The following is a 27678-nucleotide window of genomic DNA, read 5'->3' as shown; positions in this document are numbered from 1 at the left end:
AGAACAAAACGAAAGTAATGAAATGTAGTAGATATAAGGAAGATGCACCACTGAATGTAAAAATAGGAACAGAAAAGATTATAGAGGTAGAAGAATTTTGTTATTTGGGAAGTAGAATTACTAGATGGACGAAGCAGGAGCGATATAAAATGCTGAATAGCACAGGCGAAACGAGTCTTCAGTCAGAAATATAATTTGTTTACATCAAAAATTAATTTAAACGTCAGGAAAAAATTTTTTGAAAGTATATGTTTGGAGCGTAGTTTTATATGGAAGTGAAACTTGGACGATCGGAGTACCTGAGAAGAAAATATTAGAAGCTTTTGAAATGCGGTGCTATAGGAGAATGTTAAAAATCAGATGGGTGGATAAAGTGACAAATGAAGACTTGTTGCGGCAAATCGATGAAGAAAGAAGCATTTGGAAAAATATAGTTAAAAGAAGAGACGGACTTACAGGCCACATATTAAGGCGTCCTGGAATAGTCGCTTTAGTATTGAGGGACAAGTAGAAGGGAATAATTGTGCAGGCAGGCAACGTTTGGAATATGTAAAACAAATTGTTAGGGATGTAGGATGAAGGGGGTATACCGAAATGAAACGACTAGCACTAGATAGGGAATCTTGGAGAGCTGTACCCAACCAGTCAGATGACAAGACAAAAAAAAACTAAGTACTTTTATTCTAAATTGATTTTTAAGCCTTTATGAAACGTACAAAATTTCTAAAAGTATAACAACTAATCGGTTGATAACCATTCTTTTATTTTCGTCCTCATAAAAAAAACTGCGGACATGAAATGATATTTGAAAAAATCTTTTATGATAAGTGCTGCGGAGAGGAAAAGTACCATAACGATCACGTAATAACTAATTGCTATTCGTAAGGCAGTGTACTAGCTTATCATTTCTTGCTGTATATCGTCCGCACTAGCGAAAACAAATTTAATCACTTTTTTTTACAAATATCGATTCATCAGTGACGTAATAATAATAATTTTTCTTTTTTATACACATTTTCTTACCCAATTTATTAAAATGAAAAAAATAATTTTTTTAGTGTTTTTTTGTTTTTTTTTTTTTTTGTTTATAAATTATAGCCATTCCTGACTGAAATACCGTTTTCTGGAAAACCGTTGATGCAGGTCATTCAAATTTGGAGAAGATATTGACTAAAGTTTGATTAATAGGATATTTTGCTAATTTTTTTCTCGTTTCACACATCCATAAAGTAGGGAAATTTCAGCAATGAAATAAAAATTACTGTTTTGAAGGAAAAAAGAATTAGAAAAAATAAAACCCCTCGATTTTTTTTACCATAATTACGAAGCGAATTAATAAATTTGCAGCTCATCGGCAGACATATAACGCGATTAGTATGTTCTACATCGTAATTTCAGTTTCAGGATTTATAATAATTTTTCGAAACGTTATTTTTTACTTCAGTTTTGTGTCTTTTACATTCCGTTGTCATTTAATAAAAGATTGATGAACGAGATACGTTTCATACTTTTGGATGTATCTGGTTAAAGCCTGAACGTTTTTGTTTTCTGTTGTAATTGCCCTATGATACAGAATACAATAGTATTCTGCAACTGAATTATAGTCTCTTCATAGAATGTAAAAATGCATTTTATCTCATTTCGTTTGCATTTAAACGAACAAAATGGGGATGAATGAATCAGCTCGATTGGCATCCGACGTTATCACTTTGAAATCCTAGAATTGTTTTTATAAAATAAAAAACTTATTTTTTTTTGCGCTTTGACCAGAAAATTTTAATTGAAAATGACTACCGTTGCGTAATCGACTTTATCATATTAAGTTAATATAATCTGTAATAATTAATTAAATTTTTCTATATGTATTTTTTAATGTGACGACAAATAAAGTATTTATTGCAAGTAATCCTGTAAGTGCAATTGGCGGAATTTTTGTTTGCATCTATAATATATACAAATTCACGTATTTAGTTTATTGTAGCACAAAAATCTTCATCACGTAATTAGATGGGAGATATTATACGATTATAAAAAAACTATTAATTTTAGCTTCCTCACAACCCATCCGTTATGAAATTTTTTATTTATTTTTGATATTAGTCGATGATACCTTGTACACAATACTATTAACTATTATGATTGTTTTCATTATAGATATTTTATTAGATTATTTAATGTTAACTTATATCAATAAGATGTTTTATACGTACAGTAAAGTGCTCGTTTATTTAATGAATGCGGATTTCCGACTGTTTAAAATATTATTATCTGTGTTTGATAATACTACAAACAGCTTTGCTGTATGTGTATATGACAATAATTTCCTTTATTTTTTATTCAAGCTATCTCATTATTTATTTTGAATACAATAATTGATTCTTCTGCTGGTGTTTAACACTTGGTATATTATTCTCATCATTGCTTTGTTTCATCAAAAATCTTTGTTTCCGTCATATAATAAATGTTATTTTATTTAAAGGAAATGCATAAAGTAGTTTGCAGAAAAAGTATAGATTTCTTGATTACTTTAAAAAAGTAAATAATTTCTTTGAAGAACTTATCTAGAAACGTTTACTTTTGGTAAACGTTTTTTGACCCCGCGGATATTATTATTTTTGATTGAGTAATTATCCACTGAAATATTAAAGTAATTAAATTCCTCACAGGTATAAAAGTCGGTTGCCCAAAGAAATCTGACAATGTTGATCCACGTTCTTCGCCACGTCCACCTTAAAATAATAATAATAATAATAAATAGATGAATAAAAAATATAATAAAAAATCTGGTTGTCATATATTTACTTATTTTATTTCAGCGTGACCCTTATCTGTTCGAATTGTAGTTAAATAGGCTTCATAGGTTTAACAAACGAAAAAGTTTATACATTTTTTGATTCGGCAGATCGATTTAAAAGTGTAAAAAGATTAGCGCTTTATCTTGTTATGGATTACCCGAATTACGTCGGCCTTTGGAAAAAGATCGTTTTTTGGATTTCCCTAAAAAAAAAATCTTAAATAATGTTTATTAAAAATGATTATATACTGATTATAAATGATTATAACTTAAATTGATTTACCTTAAAGTTATTATATATAAATCTGTTTGTGCATTTCCGAGATATCTATCCTTAAAATGAAATGTACGTAATATTAACTCGGATAGTAGTTGACTGGAGATGGATTTGTTATTGTCATAAACGGATAATTTAATTTTTTTTTAAATAAATTTATTATTGTAGTATAGATAATGTTGGCAAAATTGTTTTGTACACTATTATGTGGTTATATGGAAAAAAGTTACCTGTTTAGGGAGAAAAATCACAAGTGATGGCTAAAGCAAAACAGAATTCTAGGATAAATTAGATTCTGGGATAAAAAAGCATTCTCCTTTCGAAAGAATCTCTTAAAAAATAACTCAATATCACTAGAGTATAGTTTGTACTCAAGCGAGACCTGAGTAATAGGGAAAGAAGAAAAAGAAGGCTTTGAAATACGGTGCTATAAAAGGGTGCTAAAGGTAAGGTTACTAATAAGGAAGTTGTGAGAAGAATAGGAAAGAAAACATTTTTTTTAGAAAGTTGAAAAAAAAGGAGAAATGAATTTTTTGGATATATATTGAGGCATGATATTACAGTAAAACTAATTATGGAAGACTACGAGTATATGTTGAAGATCTCTAGAGAGTGACCGAGATTAACGTATTTACCAGTTATTAAAGGTACGGGCTGTGGAAGCAAAACCGAATTTAAGTGAATTAATTAGAAAGAGCTAGTTGAGAAGATGCTACCAACCGATCTTCAGATTGAGCACTGGCAGAAGACGAAGAAGAAGAAAGAGGAGAAGAGAACAAATAAAGTTCACTTAATAGAAACTTCCTTCACATGGTAGCTACGTTTATTCGTTCATAAGGAAATAAGTTTATCAAGACTTGCCATTAAGCTTTTATTCTCGTTAGTGAATGTAACTGATTGTTTACTTTAGAAAGGTGTTTGTCTTTTACATTCTCTTGGTTTTTCGTGTGATTGCGATACATGTGCAAAGCATCTAAGATAAAATTGGCGCGCGGGTCAGAGTTGCTTTTTCTGAGAGTAAAGATTTCATTGTACTGTTAATCTCTGCGGTGATCAGGGTGAAGGTTTCACTTGTAGAATTGAATTTTACCTGCATTTAGGTGGATTTGCAATTGTACATTCGGCTCGGTGTAGAGGCCGATGGAAAATCAATTCGCTCTTCACGTATGTTAGTAAACCTGCAATAAGATACTTCGTATTTTCGAGAATTGTAACGCCGTTTTAGGAGGTGATTGGTACCTAACTTACGTATAATGGAAAATCTTGAGAATTTTTTTTACCGTGTACCTTTTAAAAATATTTTCAGTGTTTTCTATGATGCCTGGTGACGTATCCTGTAGACGTATATATTGCCGATACACTTACGTTATCGTGTCCTTAAATATTATAAACTTTTCCATCGGTGGTTTCAGTAACTCTTACGTCAAAATAATCTCAGCAAATTTTGAAGATTTAGGTACGAATTCGTGGTTAAGGTTGCTTCTGTTTGAAAAATCGTAATACGTTCTTCGTGATAACATAGTTTTTGATTTCGGTATTTTATAGAAATTGTAAGTATCCTTTCTTGTCAAGTCGGGGTAAATCGGCAGAAGTTGGGACTTTCCACCCGTTACGTCTGTGCCTTAACAAGCTTTTACTTAATGAGGGATGTATTGCCTCGGAATGGTTTGTAGAGAACGATAATCCTTGTAAAAACAGCGAAACACCATAACATAATAATAATAATAATTATTATTATTACATCGTAGACGTTCCATCGTACTATACGTAAATGCTGAAAAATTTCACCAGTACGCGAATGGTAATCTGCTTTTACAATTTACAAACAATTTTAACTCGGTTTGCGAGAGGAGGGATTTGACGATTTGTTGGAAAATGTAAGCAGTCGTGTAAATCAGTCTATATTTAACTGATTACCGTCTGAAAGAAAATGTAATCGCTTTCATGGTGTATCTTTGTTGTTAAAAATTTCTATTACCATTAGGTAGTACTCTGTAAGATTCGGAAAATTACAAAAAAGAGATGGTTGAATGAAAAAACAGAGTACCATGTTAGGATCCGGTTTCACCTAAATATACAACCGCTAAATTCAGCGATAAAATTATATTGTAAAAACTGGTTTTAAATTAATAATGGTAAAAAATATACGTGTTTGGCAGTATATTTTTTGTGGAAGAAAAAAAACGAACATATAATTTATGCCGGAACAAGCCAACTAGAAACTTAATTAGCAAGCTAGTTAGAACTAAATTTTGAATGAATAATGAAAAATTAAATTTTATTCTTTCTAAAATAATTCTTATGCGGTTGACTGATCTCATAATCAGTAATTTCTTTAATCAAAATTTAAGTTAAATGCATACTTTAAATATTAAAATGATTATATGAGACTTAAGTGTTTGTTAACTTTTATTAAAAATCAAAAGCTCTGTCAAACCACGATTTACTTAGTTTCTTTTTTTAAAAAAACTTAACTTTATTTCATAACAGTGTTTATTTTTTATTTATTTGATTAGCTCATTTTAATCGGCGACATTTAACCGGTGTTTCACAGTAATTATTAAGTATGTTACTAATCAAAACTTTCATTATCTTTTATCGATAGTATTTGTACATGTATTGACAATGCGAGTGAAAGGGTTTTTAATGATTTCATTCGGAATGTTATTTTTTTACGATCAAAGTATATTTTCTTAATTTTGAACAAAATATACTAATTATTTTAAAACAGAAGTAGTAAGTGTGCTAATCAATATTATAGTATTGATTGATGTTATTATTATTATTTTTCATTGATAACTGACTATTAATGATGGCATAGGAGTAATTATCCGATATTAACTTTTAATTTATAGGCTTGTCACAACGTATGGTTTAGTTATTATCTATAAATATTTTAAAAAATCTTTAATCAGTAGTATATTTTATTGCGCTATTCCCATTTATACAAACGCAGCAAAGCGTATTCATCGGTCTATTATTTCAGCTAACCATTACTGTTAATTTTTTTTAAAATTCTTAACTGATGATGACAGTTTAAAAGCAGTTTCTGTTTTCATTTGCTGACCTTTGCAGTTTGTGATGCTGTTTGTTGAACGATTCCTTGTAAGTCTGTTAATCTTCTTTTTGCGTGGTGTGTAATAACTTAGTTACTCGTCGTACAAATAGCTGTTGTATTAACATACCGGATAGTAAATATTTGAATTAACCGTGTTTCTTCACACGGTGCCCTTAGCTTATTACCGATTGTTTTAGGAAGGAAAGTTACATTTATTTTTTCGTGCGCTTTTTTATCTGGTTGGTACGTCAATCGTTATCTGACTGTGGGTTTATGAAAAGGAAGGGACTTAAATCCTTAGAGTTAATGCTTAACTCTGAACCGTGTAAAATCTACTATTTTTGTTATCAATTTTAAACATGTGATGCTGTATAAGCGTAGGTGGTGTCTAAACTAGCTTTCCGGCCGATAAAAAAGAGCTTAGAGATAATTGATAATTCTATTAATCATATCTTTGTTGTTTGATAATTTATAACTTTGTTTATGTGACGGCCTTGCGATCTCAGCTTTTATGATTTAATTGTTTGATGAAAGATTTCTAACGGATTTCGAAGAAACTAAGTAATTTTCACTTAATCTTAAAAAAATATATTTTAAGATGTAATTTACTGAAAGATCGGCCTGACGTACAGGAAAATATCGGAATTATGTCTTCTACGGCACAGTTTTTAGTCTTGTTCGTTATTCTCCCCCCAGACAAACAAATCATGAAAATGGAAATTTATTAAGTGATACATTAATTCTCTATACGTTAATGATTTTTTTATAATCTTTCTGATTTACAACGCGTTTTTTATATTAACAATACGTAAACTATATTTACAGAAGCTTTTTGAATATAAATATGTGCGTACTCGGCTAAAGTGGGTTGGGAACATCATCTTGAAGTACGCTTTTAGAAAATGTTTGGACTTCTTTTATAAAATTATAGAGGCTGTTATCCAATCGGAACATTAATTTTCAACTGCGAATTTGAATGTTCAGATACTATGTAAATACGTAGAAAATGTAAGGAATAAAAAATTCTGTTTTTTTGTGATGTGGAAGCTTGGACTTTAAAAAAACAAAAAGTCGGAAGTTTTTGAAATGTGGACTTGTAGTTGAATGTTTAAAGTAGCTTGGGCAGAAAAATTGTACGGTAGTGGCGTTTTAGGGAGTATATCTAAGAATATAGAATTTCTTTACGTTATCAAACACGTAAAAAAGATTGCTGTACTTAGAAAATATTTTGAAATGGAAATAATATTCTTTACTTCATTAAAAAATTCCGAAAAAGTTAAAAGGTAAGAGAAGTATTGGGTGGGGAAGAAGGTTGTCATTAGTGGTGAATTAAAGAGAATGGTTCCATTGATTAACCACAGAATTATTTAAAGTTGCTGTTAATAAAGGCGTGATTGACAGACTTCCGATAGAAGATCGCACATAAAGGAGTAGAAGGAAACTCTACAGCACATTGTACCCTTCAACAATCAATATTTAATAATAATAATTATTAATTTACCCTTTTTTCCATTAATAACTATTAAATTCTAGTTTATCTATCGGTATCGTTGTATCTTCTTCTCAATTAAAAAAATGTTTTATTGACGTTGTTAATCTTGTTAGTAACGTAAAAAATATTGCTACAATTTTAGTCCTATCTAAACGGTTTGTAATTCAGTTTGATACTAATACATGGCACACGATTTCGGGGGTGGTCGAGATTGTTCCTTTAGAAACTCTCTACCTATTTTTAGGATTGGATGTTTAATCTCTGGCGGACATTTTGTGGCATATATTTAACTGATAAACGCAAAACTGTCGATTGTTTCTGCTACCAATCGTGTAAAAATTCTCTATTTTCCGAGGGATTGTGGAGGTCTGCTGCTAAAATGGATTTTGTTGAAGTCGTTTATCTCTTATTACTGCGTCTGAGGAGTTTCTTTCTCACCACCCTTCCGTTTTCCTTGATAGCTTATAACCGATTTTGGGTTCTATTGCTGAAGGATCGATCCTCCTTGGCCGATGCTAAAGATACCGGGACTTGTAGAACCAGAATTAGTACTTAGTACGGAGTGGGTCGACCCGGAGACTACTTCCTATCCGGTTGCTGCACAACGAGGCTAATGGCTGAACTGCCTATCGGCTAAACCTGCCTCTTTTTTTAATTTATAAAATACTAAATAGAATCCAGTTTATCTCAGTCTATTACATGTCGTGTCATTGTAAAGTGGCCGTACAATACGACTGTGAAGTAATACGATTGAATTACGTATGATTTCAATTTTAATTGAATTACGAATTAATTTACTAGTGATGAATTACGATTTAGTAATAAAATATTTATATTGTCTAATAATTATATATTTGTCATTAGTTTTTCGAGAAAATATTGGACGTGAAGCAGGCTACTTGTGATTTCTTTGGATGGGATAGTGAGAAGAAATATCGAACAAACTTAAGTTTTATGTTTTTCCCTACGTTTTTTTTCCGTTAATGTTGTAAAAATGGTTTATACAAAAAGCCGTCTATCAGAATTATTCTCGCCTTTCAGCATCTCTGTTGTGAGAGGACTTACGGAGAGTACGGAAGTCCCTATTGTATTTAATGTTAACGTTAGTACCTTTTTCTCAGGACCCAAAAGACAGAAATATATACATTTTTATATCGCATTTGAAGAAAAAAAGGAAAAAAAAACTAGGATTGCTTGCAATAGTAAGATTGTGTTTTTTTTTGTTTTTTTTTTTTATAAATCACAGATATTTCGTTTAATTAGTGTGAGACTATAAAATAATATTAATTTATTTTTGTCATTTCACCGTATGTTTAGATTCTGCGAAACAAATAAAATAAAAGTATTTCTAATTATTAAAGAATCATAATTAATACCTTATTTTAAAGTGGGAATTCCGAATTATGTTTTATGATGAATTCCTGAAAAGCAATATTTTTAAGTTGTTTTTTGTATTTGTTTTCTCCTTAAAAACTTGAACGAAAAATTCAAAAATTAATTCCGAATTTCCATTTGGTTTCAACAAGGCCTTGCAAATGGTTTCCTTAGTGAGTTAATAAATCGTATGATATCCTAGAAGTCTTACGGTATTTAGTATAGGCAGGGCCGAATTACTCAATAGACGAATAATAAAAATGTCTAGGGCCCGTAATTCGTAGGGGGTCGGCTTCAGTACAGAAAAAATAAATAAATTAAAAAAATATATATGTATTTTTATTTTATCTTTAATAATATAGAATATTATGTTACTATTTTTAAGTAATACAATTAAATCGCATCATAATACAGGGTCCGGCTTATAAATCTGACGATTCTATAGTAATTGTTATGTTGGCACCACTGTCAATGAGAAGGCGGGACTGTTGTACATCGACAGGTCTATTCATGCTATTTCAGTAGCCAGTACGTCGTGGTCTGGTGAACATCGAGCTTTTATGATTGAAGCCTATTTTAAAAATAATGACTCGGTTATTGTAACACAGCGTTTATTTCGCAGACATTTCAATTTAAAATGACACGCGTCTGTTCCTAGTAGGAATACAATATTGTTGCGGGTGAAGAATTTTAGGAACACATCGTCTGCTTTAAAAATGAAACTAACAGGACGAAAACGGACTGTGAGAACGCCTGAAAACATTAACGCTGTAAGGTTAGCTGTTACGCGGTCCCCACGACGTTCAGCAGCGAGACATGCTGCTGCGCTAGCCATTTCTGATCGAAGTGTACCACGAATTCTTCATGCCGACCTGAAATTCCATCCGTATAAGATGATGTTAGTGCAGCAACTTAATGCAAATGATTGGGCGTCTCGCAAAGCAGCTTGCGAAGTCATCCTCGAAAATGTCCACCAGGATGCCATTATTCTTTTAAGTGACGAGGCGCATTTTCATCTGTCAGGATTTGTGAATAAAAAATCCTGATAAAAGGATTTGTGAATAAAAAATTACCGTTCTTGGGCTTCGCATAATCCACGGCAAATTCTTGAAAAACCACTTCACAGTCAATATGTTACAGTGTGGTGAGCGGTTTTAAAATTCGGCATAATCGGCCCATACTTTTTTGAGGAGTTAAATCGCAGAGTAACAGTAACATCTCATCGATACGTAAACATGTCGAATGAATTTCTGCGACCGAAACCGAATGACTTTCAAGGACATGAAATTTGGTTTCAACAGGATGGTGCCACCGCCCATACGGCGAGAATCGCAATGGATGTTCTGCGAGAAACCTTTCCTGAACGTTTCATTTCCCGATTTGGCGACATTCCTTGGCTAGCGCGCTCACCTGATCTGGCTGTTTGTCTTTTTTTTTCTGTGGGGGTATCTCAAACATAAAGTCTTCAGTAGTCGACCACAGTCAATTGCAGAACTCAAGGAGGCTATTCAACGAGAAATTGAAGCGGTTCCACAAGTGATGATTGAGCGAGCAATGTCAAATTTTAGAATGAAGTTAAGTGAGTGTGTGAGGAGTAATGGAAAACATTTGGACGACATAATATTAAAATAAAAAAAATTTTTGTAAGTAATTCACTATAAATTGCAAAAAATGATCTTTAATTTGATATATTAAATGTTTTAATAGTACAAAACACAGTTTAATTATTATCCCTCAAAAATCGTCAGGTTTATATGCCGGACCCTGTATTTGACAAAATAATATAATTGGATTAGTGCCACTGGCGGATCAAAGGGAGGGGGGGGGGCTATGGCTCACCTTGGAGGTTAACATGGTGTATTTTTTTAAAAGATAAAAAATAAGTAATACTTTTCAAATAAAAAAAATCATGAACACTTTTTTTAAATCAAATAAAAAGATGAGAATGTGGTCTTTTCATTTTTTCTGATGCCGAAAAGGGAATTTACCGACTACCCTTCAATCTTTGTTTGAAGTTGTCCTGAACTTATATAAATGGAGTCCCAAATTTAAATATTGTCTAAGGCCTGGTAGAGGCTTAATCCGGTACTAAGTGTAGCTTTATTTATTCGGGAGTAGTAGGTAGCTAAGTCCTTATTTGTAAGGAGAAATTGCTCGTGTGGTTGAGTCGCGTCCTGGTTTATCCAGGCGGGAATCGTATCGTTAAATTTCAACGCAAAATTAAATGACCCCCTCTTCTTGAGCACGCTTTGTTTCTTAAAGTTTGGAAGGAAGTAAATTCGTTGAGGGTGGAATTTGACTTGTAGCTTCACATCAGTCCGTATGATGAGTTAAGTTTTTCCTTTCTTTCCTATTCATTTTAGTGTTAAAAATTTTAGATAAAAAAAACTTAATTACGTGAATGTACAGTATGTAGTGTTTATACACGATTTTGCAGTAACAAATGAATTGTTAAGAAAAAGTAAGTAAGAGGTATCAGTGCGACTGATACCTACAATTATTTCTTTACTTATTCCTTGTGTGATTGTAACGCACACAGTAGGTCTGCTGTTGGCTATAGGTACTGTTGCGTTGTAATTGTAAAGATCCGATGGAAGTAGCGAAATTAAAACTCCGCATAATATTGAATACATTTTGCTGCTAGATGAATGATAGCTAATACTATATAAATTTCTCGCTTATTTATGCTTTTATTATTTCTGTTTTTATTCTCTGTTGTCAAGAAGCCTTGAAAGGAAGTTTGACCTTACTCTTTTAATCCAGACCCCTGCCAGGAATAAAACCGGGGACTCGTCCTTTTATAATCCCATACACTATTAATTATTTTAGTCACGAGATGGCCAGTTTATTGACTCCGTTATTTAATTCGTAAAATTATATAAGTGTTAGTTAACTGCGAGTTTCTTCTCGCAGTTGTGTTATTTATAACGGAGTATAAACTTGTCCGTCGATTCATAGCTCACTCGGTTCAAACCGAAAGGGTTTACTAACTTGTCAGTGATACACCTCTTAGATATTCAATCGTCACTAAAAAGGGAATTTCCTCATTCACCCGTAAAAGGTGAAAAGTAATTTCGCAAAAATCGTTATAATTGTCGTGCTTCTTGTGCTTATAAAAAATGACCTCCCCTGAACTCGGCTAAATCTGAAATTTAACCCAAATGTTTACTTTAACATATCTAAAAATGTGTTTAAGAATTACCCTGTAAACCAGCTTAGACTAAACCTGACTACGGGTAAGTTATTTGCTTTCCATACATCTACCAAGCTTATTGTCAACTTGAAATCAGGTTCAAATGATGGGTGTAAATAAAAAATTCTCTGAAAGTAAATTTCAAACATTTACTCTAAATTACCTCCAAAAGAGGGGAATTACTTTATCGTTAAGTCAGCACATAAATTCAAACTTTTTGCGTGGGAATATATTATGTAATTTTTATAAAATAGCAAATCTGACTGGGATTTGAACCCTGCTCTTTCAGGATTAAAAATTGAGAAGATTACGCCAAGAAAGTTTGAAAAGTTAATTGGTCGCCTAGTCCTTTGTTTTATTTCGATAGTGTTTGTAAGCACTAGAGTCTGTCATCTTATATATGTTCGCTACTCGATTTTCTTGCATTCTTTTATCGGTATTTTCATTACCAATCAAACTGGTAATCAATCGTTATAGGTTTCGTGTTCTATACATTTACAGGTAAATTGTAATGACTTCGTCTCGTTGCCTAAAGCCATTCTTAATTAATAGAAAAATTCTTAGCGCAATTTGTCTATAAGTAACTATATTTAAAAAAATATTTATTGTTCATTTTAACGTGAAAAAAACATTAAAGTCGATTAAAAAATATTTTATTTTTTATATAAAAGCCGTTATTGCTCCGGCATTTCAGACCTAGACATTATACTTTAATTTATTTAATTTCAACAGAAAATTTATTTAACAAATTACGTTTTAAAAAGATACGTGAAAATCGTAAAAACCAATTGGTCAAACGTGAAAAATCTTAGAAGATATTTTGTTTCGTGTTTAGTATGTATAAAAGGTTTTGTTCTGATGCAACAGAACCTTGTATTCTTCAATTCTGTGTACAGTATTAGTTTAATTTCACTAATCATTTCTTCATTAACGTGCCGTACATATAAAATCGTATGTAATTCATTATATAATTTATATTGTTTAATTCGGTTTCATATTTCTCTTCACTACGCCAGTACTGTTTAATATTTAAAGGTATTAAAAACATATATAAACTTGCAGTTTTTAAAATCCCTTATCCTTTTATTTATTAGTATGAAAGTGAGATTTTTTAATTATATATAATTTCATAATAATATTAGTATTATTATTTTTATGCTGTAATTTTAATACTAAAATCTGAATTTCGGAATCTGATTGTGTCGTGTTACGTTGGAAAATAGCTTATTGTACAGGTTTAGACTCATCACGAAATAAGATAATACGAATTGCACTTTGAAGTACAAAAAAAGATAAAAAATCGCCAAGATTTAATTTTAATTTTCAACGTTCCTTTTTAAAATCTACAAAGAGCTATTATTAAATGATTATTAAATTAGAAACCGTTTACAAAAAGATTTATTTAAAATATATCAGTAGATGACCATTTCAATTGTGAAACAATCATAATTAATTTAGAAAATAAATCTTGTGTGTGTGTGTGTGTGTGTGTGTGCGTGTGTGTGTGTGTAAATAAATATTAATTAACAAATACTCCGATAAGTAAATAACGGCAATTCGACTGTAACACGATTTTTCGGGTGGGATAGCTTAAAACGACTCGGTTATTTGTATTTTTTCTCTTATTCTAAAACCTTTGTTTTATAGTGTTTCGTACGTACACTATAATTTAATATTTATAGTCAAAAGTTAATGGATGTAGCTCAAGTAAAGCACATGAGGTACAAGTGGCACTAATCTCGGAGACTGAAGACTGAAACAAATTTTCAGGACATGTTATACTGGCGAAAAAAAAAAGAAAGTTCATATGAATATAGTTTCGGAAACGCTTCGTCAGTGAGTGTCGGCTGGCAAAAAATTTCAGCCTGATTTCTGCGCCTCCAGTAAGATTAAGCCAGACTGTAATTTTTGGGGCCCAAATTAAGGGTGAATTTACTGGTTTTATATAACCTGAAAAATTGAAAAAAATAGCTTTCAGAACTGTATTTTTATTGGTTTTTGATAAATCTGGGGTAAAAAACAAAATACTGGGGTTGAAAAACACACTATTTTATGATTAGATATAAAAGTTTTCAACAAAACTTGTACAGAATTTCATTCTGAGTAAAATGGTATGAATAAAGTCCTCAGAAGCTGAATATAAACGTAGGAATTTCCAAGTTTATTAAAAGCAAAACATATCAAAATGTGACAGATTTTAACTTGGCATTAACGAAAAAAATTCATTATTACAAAACAAAAGAATTAAATATGTTAGAAAAATAACCAATACAAACACAAACTATATATATATTTAACCAGTCTTTCCAAACATAATGAAGGTGTTACTGTTAGACTTAAATATCACCTGTATTTCGGTGAGCTTGTCAAGCTATAATGCAACCGCCGTATATTTGGCTCGGTGAAGACGAGAAACTCACTTTTCTTTAGTAAGCCTGGCATGGATCTTGTTATTCTTTTGACTGTGTGTGTGATTTTTGGGCATACATACAACTTAATGTTAGGTCGCCACAACCTATACAATTATGAGACACGTAGGTACGAAATTTTTACTTTGAATGAATGAAGTCTCCAGTTCGATAGCATAAACTGACTGAATTACCTTTGCCTGGAATTGTTTATCTAATACAGGTGATTTTTTAGTTCTGTTACCCAATTGTTAATGTCTGGTAATTTTTTTCTAAGAAAGGGAAATTTTGTTTGATGACACGAAGTTGGCAGCGCTACTCAACCGGTATAGATACGGCAGTGTGAGTTGATTATCCTTGAGCTGTGTAAACCTTTGTGCCGTTTCCGGTCGTGTTACGAACAGAATGTCTTTTACCATAGAACAAAGAGTTTTCATCCTTGAACAATATTTTGCTACGAAATCGTACGCGAGTGTAAAAGAATCATTTCAAATTAAATTTGTTGGTGTTCCTCCGCCAGAAAAAAAGTCAATTTCTAGGCTAGCAAACCGATTTCGAGAGACAGATAGTGTTTGCGACAGAAAACGTAGTGGTCGACCAACTCGCTTGACAGATGACGTTTTAGAGTGTGAAAACAAGATTGCTCAATTCTCCACGGAAACGTTTACGAAAGGTTTCCACGCAAGTCGGTTTGTCATATTCAAGTGTTCAGAATGCTGCTAAAAAACTGAAATTGTATCCGTATCGCGTACGATTAGTCCAAGAGCTTCAGCCTCCAGATTTAAACAAGAGATTGCAATATTGCCGTCGGTTTAGGTCTCTCGTAAGTGATAACGGAATTGAATTTTTAAACACAGTGTTCTTTAGTGATGAAGCTTGGATCCATCTCGATGGTTATGTGAACAGTCAAAACTGTCGAATTTGGGCGGTTGAAAAGCCTAACGCTTTACAAGACAAATCTATGCATCCTGAAAAAATTGGTGTGTAGTGTGCGATATCTCGTCATCGTATAGTCGGACCCATATTCTTCAAACAGACAGTGAATGGTGAAGTATACAGGAATATTGTGCGCCAATTTGTGTCCCTCCTGGAACCTCAAGAACGGTATTGCTGGTTTCAGCAAGACGGCGCTACATGCCACACGTCTCGAGAAACCGTGGATTTTCTGCAAGAGTTCTTTGATGATCGAATAATAAGAGAGGGCTTATGGCCTCCAAGGTCCCCAGACCTCACATCTCCTGACTACTTTTTGTGGGGCTATATTAAGTCCGAGGCCTTCAAAAACAATTCTTACACTATTGATGAACTTAAAGTCAAAATTACAGACTTGATCACGAATATTTCCGATGAACTCTTAAAAAGGTTTCTGCTAATATGCTGAGTCCGTGCGTGTATAACCGGAAGGGGTGGCCATTTTGAGCATATTCTTTTAACAATTATGTAAGTAATAGCTTTTTATTAAATCTCTTTTGTAAGTAACAAATACATTTTTTTATTCCACCTAAATTTCCCTTTCTTAAATTACATATAAAATTGGGTAGCAGGACTAAAAAATCACTCTGTATTATTGTACAAAGAAAGAATTGCGGTAAACGGTCTTAAAATAAAAAAAAAGATAGTAAATGCTAACGAACCGTTTAAAAAATACTTAAAACTTTAATAAATGCGCGTTTCTATTGTTAAACAGTCCAAAATTAAGCTAATAAGTAAATAACAGTTTAATTAAAAAATAATAAGTTGTAACAACATATTGTTTTATTTGGTTTTCGGTTGTTTTTTTTTTTTTTTATATAAATATAGTTTGTACTTTTATAATTCATCTTCAATTTTAGTTTTCTGTTTATTCGTTTTTTTCTTTATTCTTTATATTTGTGTTTAATTAATGCATTTCTTATTTGCTGACAACAATAATCATGTATTCGAATTGCGAAACTAGTTAAATTTTTTTATAAATATTCTTGAAAATTTGTTTCTATTTGCCGTTTTATTATCAATGTTATAAAATTTAGACTGAATTTTTTTTTGCCGTATCATTTTATGAATTATAACTATTACTACGGATTCATCGTGCACTAGCCTCGGTCAATAACTAATCTTACATACTATATGTTGAAGAAGTAACCGAGTGCAAGTGTTTTTCTTTTCAAGGCTACATTATCACGATTTATGTTTAAATAATACGAAAAAACTTATGAAAATTCTTATATTATTATATTTTATAAAGTTTTATATACAGTCATAATATTTATTTTACGTAACTATTCCTGTTGTGTCAGAAACCATTTGCGTATGAGATCGATATAATTTTCATTCTGAAATTTTATTAAAATTCTGTGTTCAGCGGAATGCTTGAAAATAATCTGTAGGAAGCGTTTCGATCTAACGTTTTTTTTTAAATGCCAATTATATCGTGAAAAGAGAAATGATATCCCAACTGATAAATTTTTACCACAAAACTATATATTATATATACAGTTCGAAGTTTCCTTATTTTATCCCAAATATTATTTCAAGCTGACTTCCTGAACGGAGGGCGTAAGCGCTTGTCAAAATTTACTACGTCCTGATGAGGCCCGAAAAGGAGACGCGGACATAATGTTGAACTGATCGAGCAGTTCTTGAGCGCAGTCGTGGATATAGCGTGTATTTTAATTGGGACATGATATTGGTATGGTATTTCTAGTTTTCCACATCATTAAGTTTTTTAGATTTGTTTAACCAGTAGTTAAGTAGAGCGACGTCGCAGTTCCATAGACTATTTTATTGTGTATCATCTCTTAAACGCTATGAAATTTATGCATGTAGTATTTTAACATATAAAATTCTATTTATGTTTTTAAAGTAGTCGCTGGATTTAATGTAAAATAACGCCTTGGGTGAATAATAATACTGCATATTATTGTCAGTTGTAACCTTACATTGTCTTGTTGATATATTGCCTTTTTTCTTTTCTTTTTTTTAGAATATTTATGTCGGTAATTTATATCTACGACAGGTTCTCTCTAAAGTAAAGACCGTTTCATTGTAAAAAAGATTTATTCCGAAAACTTAATAGATATTATTTATTTCTCATAAACTACATACCTTATACTACTTCTCTATATAATCGCCACATGAATTAAGACATTTATCGTAGCCATACACCAGCTTCAATATACCCTCGTCGTATTCTTCTGCCACCAGTCCATGTAGCCACTGATTAACAACATTTTTAAGTTCATTGTCACCCGCGAATTACTTACCACTCAAAAATTCTTTCAATTTCCCAAACAAATGGTAATCAGGAGCTAAGTCCGGATTATATGGTGGGTGAATTTCCCATCCAAATGTTCTCAGTAAATAACTTGTTGGTCCCACAACATGTGGATCGTGCAGCAGGGCGACGCCGTCGGTCAGCCGCCCACGTCGCCTATTTTGAATGACGCGCCGTAACTTACGTAGAGTTTCGCAGTAGGCTTCTGCATTTATAGTCGTTCCACGTGGCATGAAACCGATCAGCAGTATTCCAAACCGATCCAAAAGGACTGTAGCCATCAGTTTACGTCTAAGTGGCTGCGGCTTGACCTTTGTTGGTCTGGTTGGTGACTGAGGATGACAATATTCACTTGACTGCCGTTTTCTCTCTGACGTGTAATACGAAATCCATGTTTCATCGCCGGTAACAATTGAATTAAGAAACTCATCACCTTTTTCTGTGCAGCTCACCAAAATTTTCATTCGGATTTTTGTGACGTTCCGTTAAGACGTGCGGCACCCAAGTGCACAAACCTTTCTGAAGCCTAAATGATCATGAACAATGCGACCAATAATAGCTCTTGAAACATCAGGTAAAAGAAGGGCCAGGTCGGAAATCGTTGAGCGTCGATCTTTTCTGATTTCATCATCGACGCGTTTCAACAAGTCCTCAGTAATTATCGAGTGCCTCCCCAAACGTTCATCATACACATTTATTCTGTTATTTCTAAACCTTTCACACCATTTTCGGACGTTTCTTTCATTCATTCATTACATTATCACCGTACACAGCAACCAACTGCCTTTGAATTTCAGCCGACTTAACGTTTTGATGGTTTAAAAAATGTATGACCCTACGTATTTCACAGTCGGCGGCAACGTTGATTTTCCTATTCATTTTATAAGTAATAATTCACACGTGATCAAAAATACTACAACGCGACAACTTACAGACAAAAATGAAGTGTATACATTACTAGCGTGGCCATGAACGACACAAGTTCGCCAACCTTAAGGAAAGAAATTTCTCAGCGTTCTTTACTTTAGAGATATTCCTCGTACATATGGCAGCTTATAATCATTTATATGTCCATTTAATTTAATTTGTTTGCTCGGTCGCTCTTAAAACGTTTAACTTAATTGTTTTAAACATTATCGCATGAAAATAAACAAGAACAAAACGAAAGTAATGAAATATAGTAGAAATAACAAAGATGAACCACTGAATCTGAAAATAGGAGGAGAAAAGATTATGGAGGTAGAAGAATTTTGTTATTTGGGAAATAGAATTACTAAAGATGGACGAAGTAGGAGCGATATAAAATGCCGAATAGCACAGGCGAAACGAGCCTTCAGTCAGAATTATAATTTGTTTACATCAAAAATTAATTTAAATGTCAGGAAAAGATTTTTGAAAGTGCATGTTTGGAGTGTCGCTTTATATGGAAGTGAAACTTGGACGATCGGAGTATCTGAGAAGAAAAGATTTGAAGCTTTTGAAATGTGGTGCTATAGGAGAATGTTAAAAATCAGATGGGTGGATAAAGTGACAAATGAAGAGGTGTTGCGGCAAATAGATGAAGAAAGAAGCATTTGGAAAAATATAGCTAAACGAAGAGACATACTTATAGGCCACATATTAAGGCATCCTGGAATAGTCGCTTTAATATTGGAGGGACAGGTAGAAGGAAAAAATTGTGTAGGCAGGCCACGTTTGGAATATGTAAAACAAATTGTTAGGGATGTAGGATGTAGGGGGTATACCGAAATGAAACGACTGGCACTAGATAAGGAATCTTGGAGAGCTGCATCAAACCAGTCAAATGACTGAAGACAAAAAAAAAATTTTAACTTATTTATTTATCTTTCTTTACTGTATTTTAACACACTGCAGCTTCACGCTGGTGTATTATAACCATAATATTAGGTGTCACAGCCAAGTGGCGTATCGTGGGAATCAGTGAACTAAACTCATTTATATGAATCTGCTGACATAGTATATTTTCTCCCGATAAACAGACCTTTGAACGTTTTTTGTACCGGATAATTTTAAACGCAATTTCATAATTTCTAATGTGATTATCTATTACAAAATAATAATTTTTATATTCAGAAACGATAAGTAATTAATTTTATTACAAATTTTTCTTAATTTAAATACTTAATTACAGTCTCATTTTTAGATAGTGCTGATTCTACGTATAACATTTTAGTCGTTATTACTGTGAAGTTGTTTGCGCTTTCATTAATTCATCAAAATAAAAAATAGTAACCCCGGGAAATAAAAATGAAAAAATGAAAATAAAAGTGGAAAACAAAAAGTAATATTAAGTTACTTACATTTTTTGATTCTCGATCACAGTGTTTTTGAAAAAAGTAATGTTTTAATGTTACAATATGATATTAAAGTCTGTTGAAAATGCTCACCACCAGTCGCTTAACAAAGTTCAGGGCGGTAGATCATTTTCAGGAAAACTTTCTGCAATTCTCCAATTGGAATCCTGGCAATCTCTTGACGTAGGTTGTCTTTCAAATCTTCCAACGTACGTGGGTCGTTCTTGTAGACTGTTCCTTTCAGATAGGCCCAGGGGTAAAAATCGCATGGTGATAAGTCTTGAGATCGCATCGGGGTGGTCGCACCCCGATCTCAGGAGTTACTGATTGTTCCATCCTTCTGAAATTTCGGTGAAGACCAATCGGAAGTGCGGCAAGTTACTCCGTCTTGTTGGAAGTATCCGTAAGAAAGTTCGTCCGGTCAAGTCAAGTTATGCGTAAATTCTTCACACAGTCGTAAATAGACGTCGGTATTAACAGTCTCCTCAAAGAATATGGGCTCGATGATCCGGCTTCTAGAAATTGCACACCAAACAACAATTTTTAAATCACGGAGTGGTTTCTGTTGGGTTTCATTTGGGTTTTGTTTAGCCCAGTGCTGCTTATTCGAAGAATTAATGTAGCCTGATAAATGGAACCGCGCTTCATCTGTTGAAATGAAGAGAAAAAGATCAAGGAATTCTTCGCTAATAATCCGTAAGAGCCATTGGAAGTAATTTACTCGTTTACCCGTATTATGTTGTTTTAATTTATACACGATAGGCTTTCATTTGTAAACCGTAAAGTATACGTCGACACAGTGTTCGAGATACTATTTGTTGGACTAATCGTCGTGTTGACTTGTGAAGATTCCTTCCATTGCGATTCGTTATATCAACGACAAGTTCCGGAGTTCAAACAGTTGATTCACTCTTTCCACATTGGTAACAGAGCCGGCAGTTCGCCACTTTTTCACTAAATCTCGAATTGTTACTTTACAGAACATTACTTCTAGGATACATCGCTTGAAAACTTTCACGAACCAAATTTACTGAAGTTGTGCCAACATATTCCTCGACAATGAAAACACGCTGCTCAATTGAATTCACCATAACTCACAAACACTACAGATTCGCTGAACGGGAGGGGAAGGCTGAAAGGCTTATGAGCTAGTCGATGACCTTCAACTAATACTCATGCGCGACAAACATAACCATCTTCTGGTACAGTTTGTGTCTGACGACGGAGACCGGTTTTATACGGCCCACCCGGTATATCATTAGAGAATATAAATCGATTTTACATGATAAGTAAATATTTTCATTAATTACAATAATTTTGTTAATCGGCAGTATATAGTAATGATTAAGAATAACGGGTACTTATCGGTTATATGGGACCCCTACAGAAATCCAGTTGGTTTTTTTTTAATACGTAATCTTTGTACGCAACTCGACACGGTAAAACTTATATACGTATAACTTATTGTGTATGATTTTTATGTTTGACGTTAATCAGACAAGGTTAGCGAGCGTAGGTTATGTTTGATTAGTTTATGTTGATTCCGTGTAATGACGAATCGCGCACGTATATCTACATAACCATTCTTTTTCTTGTTTAGCCTTCGGTAATGACCTTTCAGATATTACTTCAGAGGATGATATGTACGAATGTAAATGAAGTGTAGTATAATACAGTCTCAGTTCGACCGTTCCTGAGATGTGTGGTTAATCGAAACCCAACCACCATAGAAAAGAAAGAGAAAGGGAAGACTAAATGATTGGAAAGGGAAGGGTAGCCCTCTTGGGGAGAGTCACCATGGCAACCGGAAGGGATGTCGTGATGTCTTAATGATTCAAGAGGTACCCCGTCGGGAGATGAGCTTCAAGCTGCACAAAGGAAGGGCTAGTCTTCAGCCACGTCACTTGGGACCGACCGAAGTAACGTCTTCTAGGCGGTTACCGGTTGCTTTCAAGTGGTAAAAAAATAAAATTAAAAAAAACCACGAAAGAACACAATCTCTTTTTTTACAATCTAGTATCCACCATGTAGTATTCCGTGTAAAAATAACTGACTTTACAAGGACTTGAACGCTGGAACTCTCGACTTCCAAATCAGCTGATTTGGGAAGACGCGTTCACCATAGACCAACCCGGTGGGTTATATATCAACATAACCTACGCTCGATAACTTCGTCTAATTAACGTTAAATATACAAATTATATATATTTTACCAATTTAGGTGGCCAATAGACACGAATTTCCTATAAGAATGCCTCAAATTTACTAGAACAAGTAAAACGCAAAAAACAATTAGATTTCCGTAGGCGTCCCGTATAACCGATAAGTACCGAATAATGTAACTGTTTCCTTATAGTAAAAGTGATTGCACCCCTTTTCTTTATCAAATTATCCCAGTATGGCACAATGCAAACAGAACAAGTGTTGCTTCCTCGTCAAGCTAAAACACTACACTTCGTCACATTGGTACTATAAAGGCTTGTGTTAATGCTACTTTTATTTCAGTTGGGGTTTTTTTTTTTAATAATAGAATAGTAGTAAGAAATTTAACCTAATACTCCTAGCGGTAGAACATATTCGTTTATTAAAATTCAAATGTTTTTTTTTACTTACTGAATTTTTGTATTTCATTTGTGTACTTTCGCAGAAATCCCAGACGTTGAAATAAAATTAATTTTTCTGCCTTTGTTACAGTCTGTTGGTAGATTATGAAACAATTATTTAGATTTTTTTTTCGTATGGACCATCTATGGATTGCATTAAAAAAACTTTACTTTGCATTGTTTCGTTTTTTGCTAGTACTGACCAACTAGTACTAACATCGTCTCTCATTTTGTGAAGAACTTTCTTCCTCTTTTTCCTCTTGGTTTTTCCTGAAAACTCTTGGTTTTTTTATTCTATTTTAGAAAGTATATTTGTCCAAAAAATTTTCTTTTTTAATATAAAATTCCTTTGGATCTTTTTCAATGTCTTGAAACTAGTTTTATTTTTAGTTTTTAATTTAGAAAGATAATTTAAGATTATTTATTTTAATCTGTTGTCCTCCACTCTTTTTAAGTATTTGTAAAAGCCTAATCTTATTTTTCTTATAGAGTTTGTTTATTTTTTTAATTTCTGGTAAATTTCTTCACTTATGATAAGATATTTTGAGTTTTACATTTAGGTCTTGAAATCTTTCTTTAAAGTTTACTTTCTTTTTAACTATTTTTTCCATTTTCAATTCTTTGATGACATTTATTATTTAAATTTATTTATATATTTTTAATTAAAATTATTATTTTTGAATAATTAAAGTGAATTTACTCTTTCCCCAAGCCACTCATCTTGTTGAAATTATCATTAATTTGTTTTCATTATTGTATTTTGATTATTTGTGTCAAAGTATTCAACAGGCACACAAAAAGTAAAAAGCAATAGTGGAAAAATTGTTAAAATATATTACAGATTAAATTAAAACATTGATATTTGAATATAAATATCGATTTATTCTTCTGTTATTAACCAAGAAAAGGAAGTTTTTCTTAAAAAAATTAAAAAAAAAAATTGTACATTAATTCATTTATTGAAATGCTTAAAATGCTTAAATGCTTAGAATCTTTTTCTAAGCATTACTCAATAAAATTAATTGAAGCTTGTCGTATATCCAACAAGTTCTACTGACATTTTTTTAATTTTAATCTGAAATGTTGCTTATTCAGTGGAAAATCCTTTATTTTACATGTAAATTTGGAATGAAGTTGGTCGTAGATAATAATAAAAAAAAAAGATTTACTCTTCATAGCCGATTAATATTCACATTAACTGTACATTTCTTATGCTCACTTTCTACTACTTGACTTTATCACTATTAAAGATCTGGCTGAATGGGTTTTAGTTCAGTCAGACACTTCCACATCATGTAATTCTGGGGATAGGACAAGTTATCCATTTAGAAACCTTATATTTGTTGTCGGGTTACTTTTTTAATTTTTGGTGGGAATATTTGCATCGTAAATTTCAGTAGGGTTGTAGCAAACCTTGGGTATAAGTCTATGTTGAGGATATTGGGAAATTTGTATAACCTGTGGGCCATTATGTTAATGTGTGAAATAACTCTCAAATTTTTAGGATATTTTGTTGTAACATTAAGGTTGGTGATTACTACAGCTGGAACACAAATTCTTTATTAAATAATATATGCTCAATAATTTTTTTATTGATTTTTCTTTAGTGAATCTGTCTTCCGACAGGTTTCAGTTGCATTCCTTCCATTTTTCACAGTCCCAGTGTGGTTTCTTCAATCGTTCTTTTCTTCCTATTACCATTAGCATCCTAATCCTTTCTCTTCAATCCATTTTTCACCCTATGATCCTTTATTGAAGATAATTTTTATGTACTTTTATCATATGCCCCAATCTAAGTGTTTTTCTCATATCATCTTCATCACACTCTGTTCCTGCCGCTGCAAAATTTAAAAACGCAATCAACTTAATCTCAAGCAGCTGCTGTAATGTAAATAACTGTTATGTAAACGGTTTTAGATATAAAAATGTATAGTTACATTTTTAATTACATTACATAACATTTATTAAGTAAATTTAAATTTATTAAAAAAGTGCTGAAATATAAATATTCAATAAGAAATAGATAAAATGAAAACATTTTTTCACTTAATCTCTTAGTGTTAATAAATTACTATACAAAAGCTTTATAAATAAAGAGTTGAATGTGTATCAAGTTACAATTAAACTTGTGTAAAATAATTGATATCCTTTGTTTCTTTGTGTAAGATTCTTTCTTTTTCATAGTGATGCAATAAAGTAACATAATTTTGTCCTAAGATAAACCTTCTTCCTTGGTCTCCAGATAATAAATGAAAATTCCATGTCCTTCAGTGCAGAACTGTGCAATGTCATGGGTGGATATCATACCTCTTCACCTTTATTTTCATTTTCAGTATATTTGTTCTCATCGTGAGCTTTGTTATCCTTTTTTTTGTTCTTATAACCAAAGGTGATCGACTTTACCTTTATCATATGCAAACCACTGATCAATATTTTTGACATTGACTTAAAAAAAAATAATTTTGTACCTGCACCAAATGAGTCATGATAACTTAGTTTGAATTCGAATAATCATTTTTATAGGAGTCATTAATCTGTTTTAGTAAGAATTTGACATTGCATTAACATTAAGTCCCTCTAGTTAATGTTTTTAAAGTGGTAGCTGAGAACTTGAAAAAAGGGATTTTTTTTTCATTTAAGTTGAAGGAAAGGCCAGTATTACCCTTGATTTACTATTCAGCTAGATACTGACTATTCCAGTGTAAAATATTAGTTGTCACCTTACTGGCATGCTATTGCTAGTTTTATTGATTTCTAAAATCTCAGGTTTGATTCCTGATAATTAGTAGGTTTTTAAAAAGCCATGATCATTATTTTTTTCAGAAACGTCTGATTATTAATAGCCTAACATTACAAACAAAAAAAATTACACATTTACTGTTCTGAAATGATTATGTAATTGGTTATTAGAGATATTAGTAGAAGTAATTACAGATACAAGTATTTTTATTCATGTATTATTTTATGGACGGCTTCAAAATCATTCATAATTTTTAAATTTTATAACTGTCAAAAGAAAGGAAAAGATTACGATTTAATTTCAATTTAAAAGAAATAAAGATGTCATATGGGAGTTATTCCTTTTTTTTTAAATTTACTCTTTTCTCACAGAATAATTTCTTGATTTAAATGAAAGATTAACTAAGACTGACTTATTTAACAGCATTAATATGATTGCTTTTCAATAAATAATTTATTAGTTTTAATTTAACATAATTAAATTAATATTGGTCATATGGTATCAAATAAAAGAAGTTATGCTAGTCCATAAAAAAAAAAGGAGTTGTTTTGACATTTTCTTGTAAGATGAAGAAAAATCTTAATTACAACAGCTTAAAATGTTTAAAATAAGACAAGTCAGAGAATAAAAAAAAATGTTTAAACTGTTGGTTACTCGAACTGCAGATTAGGAGGTCTGGCTTTGTTTACTTGATTGACATGTCAGCCATTAGATTTGTTGTTCGGCCTCAGAGAGGAAACTAAATCGCTGAGTTTGTACATAGACAGTCCTCCTACCAGATTCCAAGAATTCACTTGTTGAACCTTCATATACCGGCATCCTCAGCGTGTAGTACCTGGTTGATTCAGATCTTTCTACCCTGAGAACCTGATTAGGGGAAAAAGGGATCAAATATAAGAAAAAGAGATGCTTGGTGAAAAATTCAATTGATCCATCCGTCAATGTATTTTATTATCCTATTGCTCAGGGCCATTTTAAAATTAAAGATTACAAAACCAAAATTTTTAGAATCAATTCACTTTTTAAGTATTTAGAATTATTCTTCCAGAAGGTCTTTTTTAAATTAAAATTATTAACCAAATAATAATCCCTAAAAGATCTTATGAATGTATAATTCCATACATTTTCAAAATAAGTTATATTAATGTCTTTCTAAAAATGACTTTAATTTTGTTTATAAACTGGTTTAAAATAATATTACAGCCAAAGAATAGTTAATTAAAATGGTTTTATTCATTATAATTTTACTGTTTATTTTCCTACTCTTATTAACATATATGTAATGATAGTATGCTCATTTTCTTCATTATTTTAATAGATAGAACAATAAAAAGATTCTTAATAAAATAACTATTTATAAAAAAAAATAATTTATAAAAAATTAAATTTTTTAAAATTTTATAAATAATTTTTTTTTTTTTTTAATAATTTATTTATTTATTATTCTTTTTAGTCATTATTTTATAAATAAAATAATGACTATAACAATAGACTATAAAATAATGGATTTTTTGTTTTATTGTTAGGAATCCATTTCAATAGATAGCTTGTAGGAGATTGAAGCTTGAGTGAGCTTTTTTCTTATAATAACCTTATATTTACTAATTTTTTTGTTAAATATACAAGTATATATACTGACACATTGTATCTTGCCTCATGTATTTTTGTAATTTTAATCATTCTACCACATTGTATTAATTATTGTTTATTGATACTTGAAGTTTATACTTCTAATGATGGTAGTATAATGTCTCAATTTTTTTTTAATAAATAGATTATGAATTGATAATGAAATTAGTTAATAAGTTTAAGTATATTTCACGTGTTGTGTAAATGTACTTATGAAATGGTGACATCATTGTGCAGTTGTACTAGTTGTATTTGGCTTCATATTGGTGCTGTTTACTGCGCTGCCTTCAGCGTCACCATTGCTTTCTGCATTCCTTGTATTATTGATTTAAGGTAATTAATTTTATTGGGGTAAATCAGATCAGTTTAATGTTTAATGGATAGCATAATTAAAACTGTTCCCCAGTGTACAAGATGTGTAGAATCTCAATTAAAATTTAAATGAGTTCTAGTCATTACAAGTTATACATATTTTACAACTTGTCATTATAAGTTGTAAATTCTATGAAGTATTTATTTAAAGATTTTTAATACTTCAAAAC

At 31.7% G+C, this 27678-nt stretch overlaps 1 protein-coding gene across 9 annotated transcripts in view; it reads left to right on the top strand.

Moving 5' to 3' along the window:
* Nucleotides 1-27678, top strand: part of Cln3 (CLN3 lysosomal/endosomal transmembrane protein, battenin) — a 104937-nt gene that overhangs the window by 19086 nt on the left and 58173 nt on the right. Inside the window, exon 1 of one of the 9 annotated variants that reach the window (XM_075363388.1) lies at nucleotides 27447-27469. The exons of the other annotated variants lie outside the window; for them this stretch is intronic. The gene's annotated coding sequence lies outside the window, so the exon portion shown is untranslated. Of the gene's footprint in view, nucleotides 1-27446; nucleotides 27470-27678 lie in introns of those variants that run through there. 9 annotated transcript variants of the gene reach the window in all.

Source organism: Lycorma delicatula, chromosome 4, assembly GCF_047948215.1.
Source record: "Lycorma delicatula isolate Av1 chromosome 4, ASM4794821v1, whole genome shotgun sequence".
Classification (NCBI taxonomy): Eukaryota; Metazoa; Arthropoda; class Insecta; order Hemiptera; family Fulgoridae; genus Lycorma; species Lycorma delicatula.
This window is presented reverse-complemented; position numbering and strand designations above follow the sequence as displayed.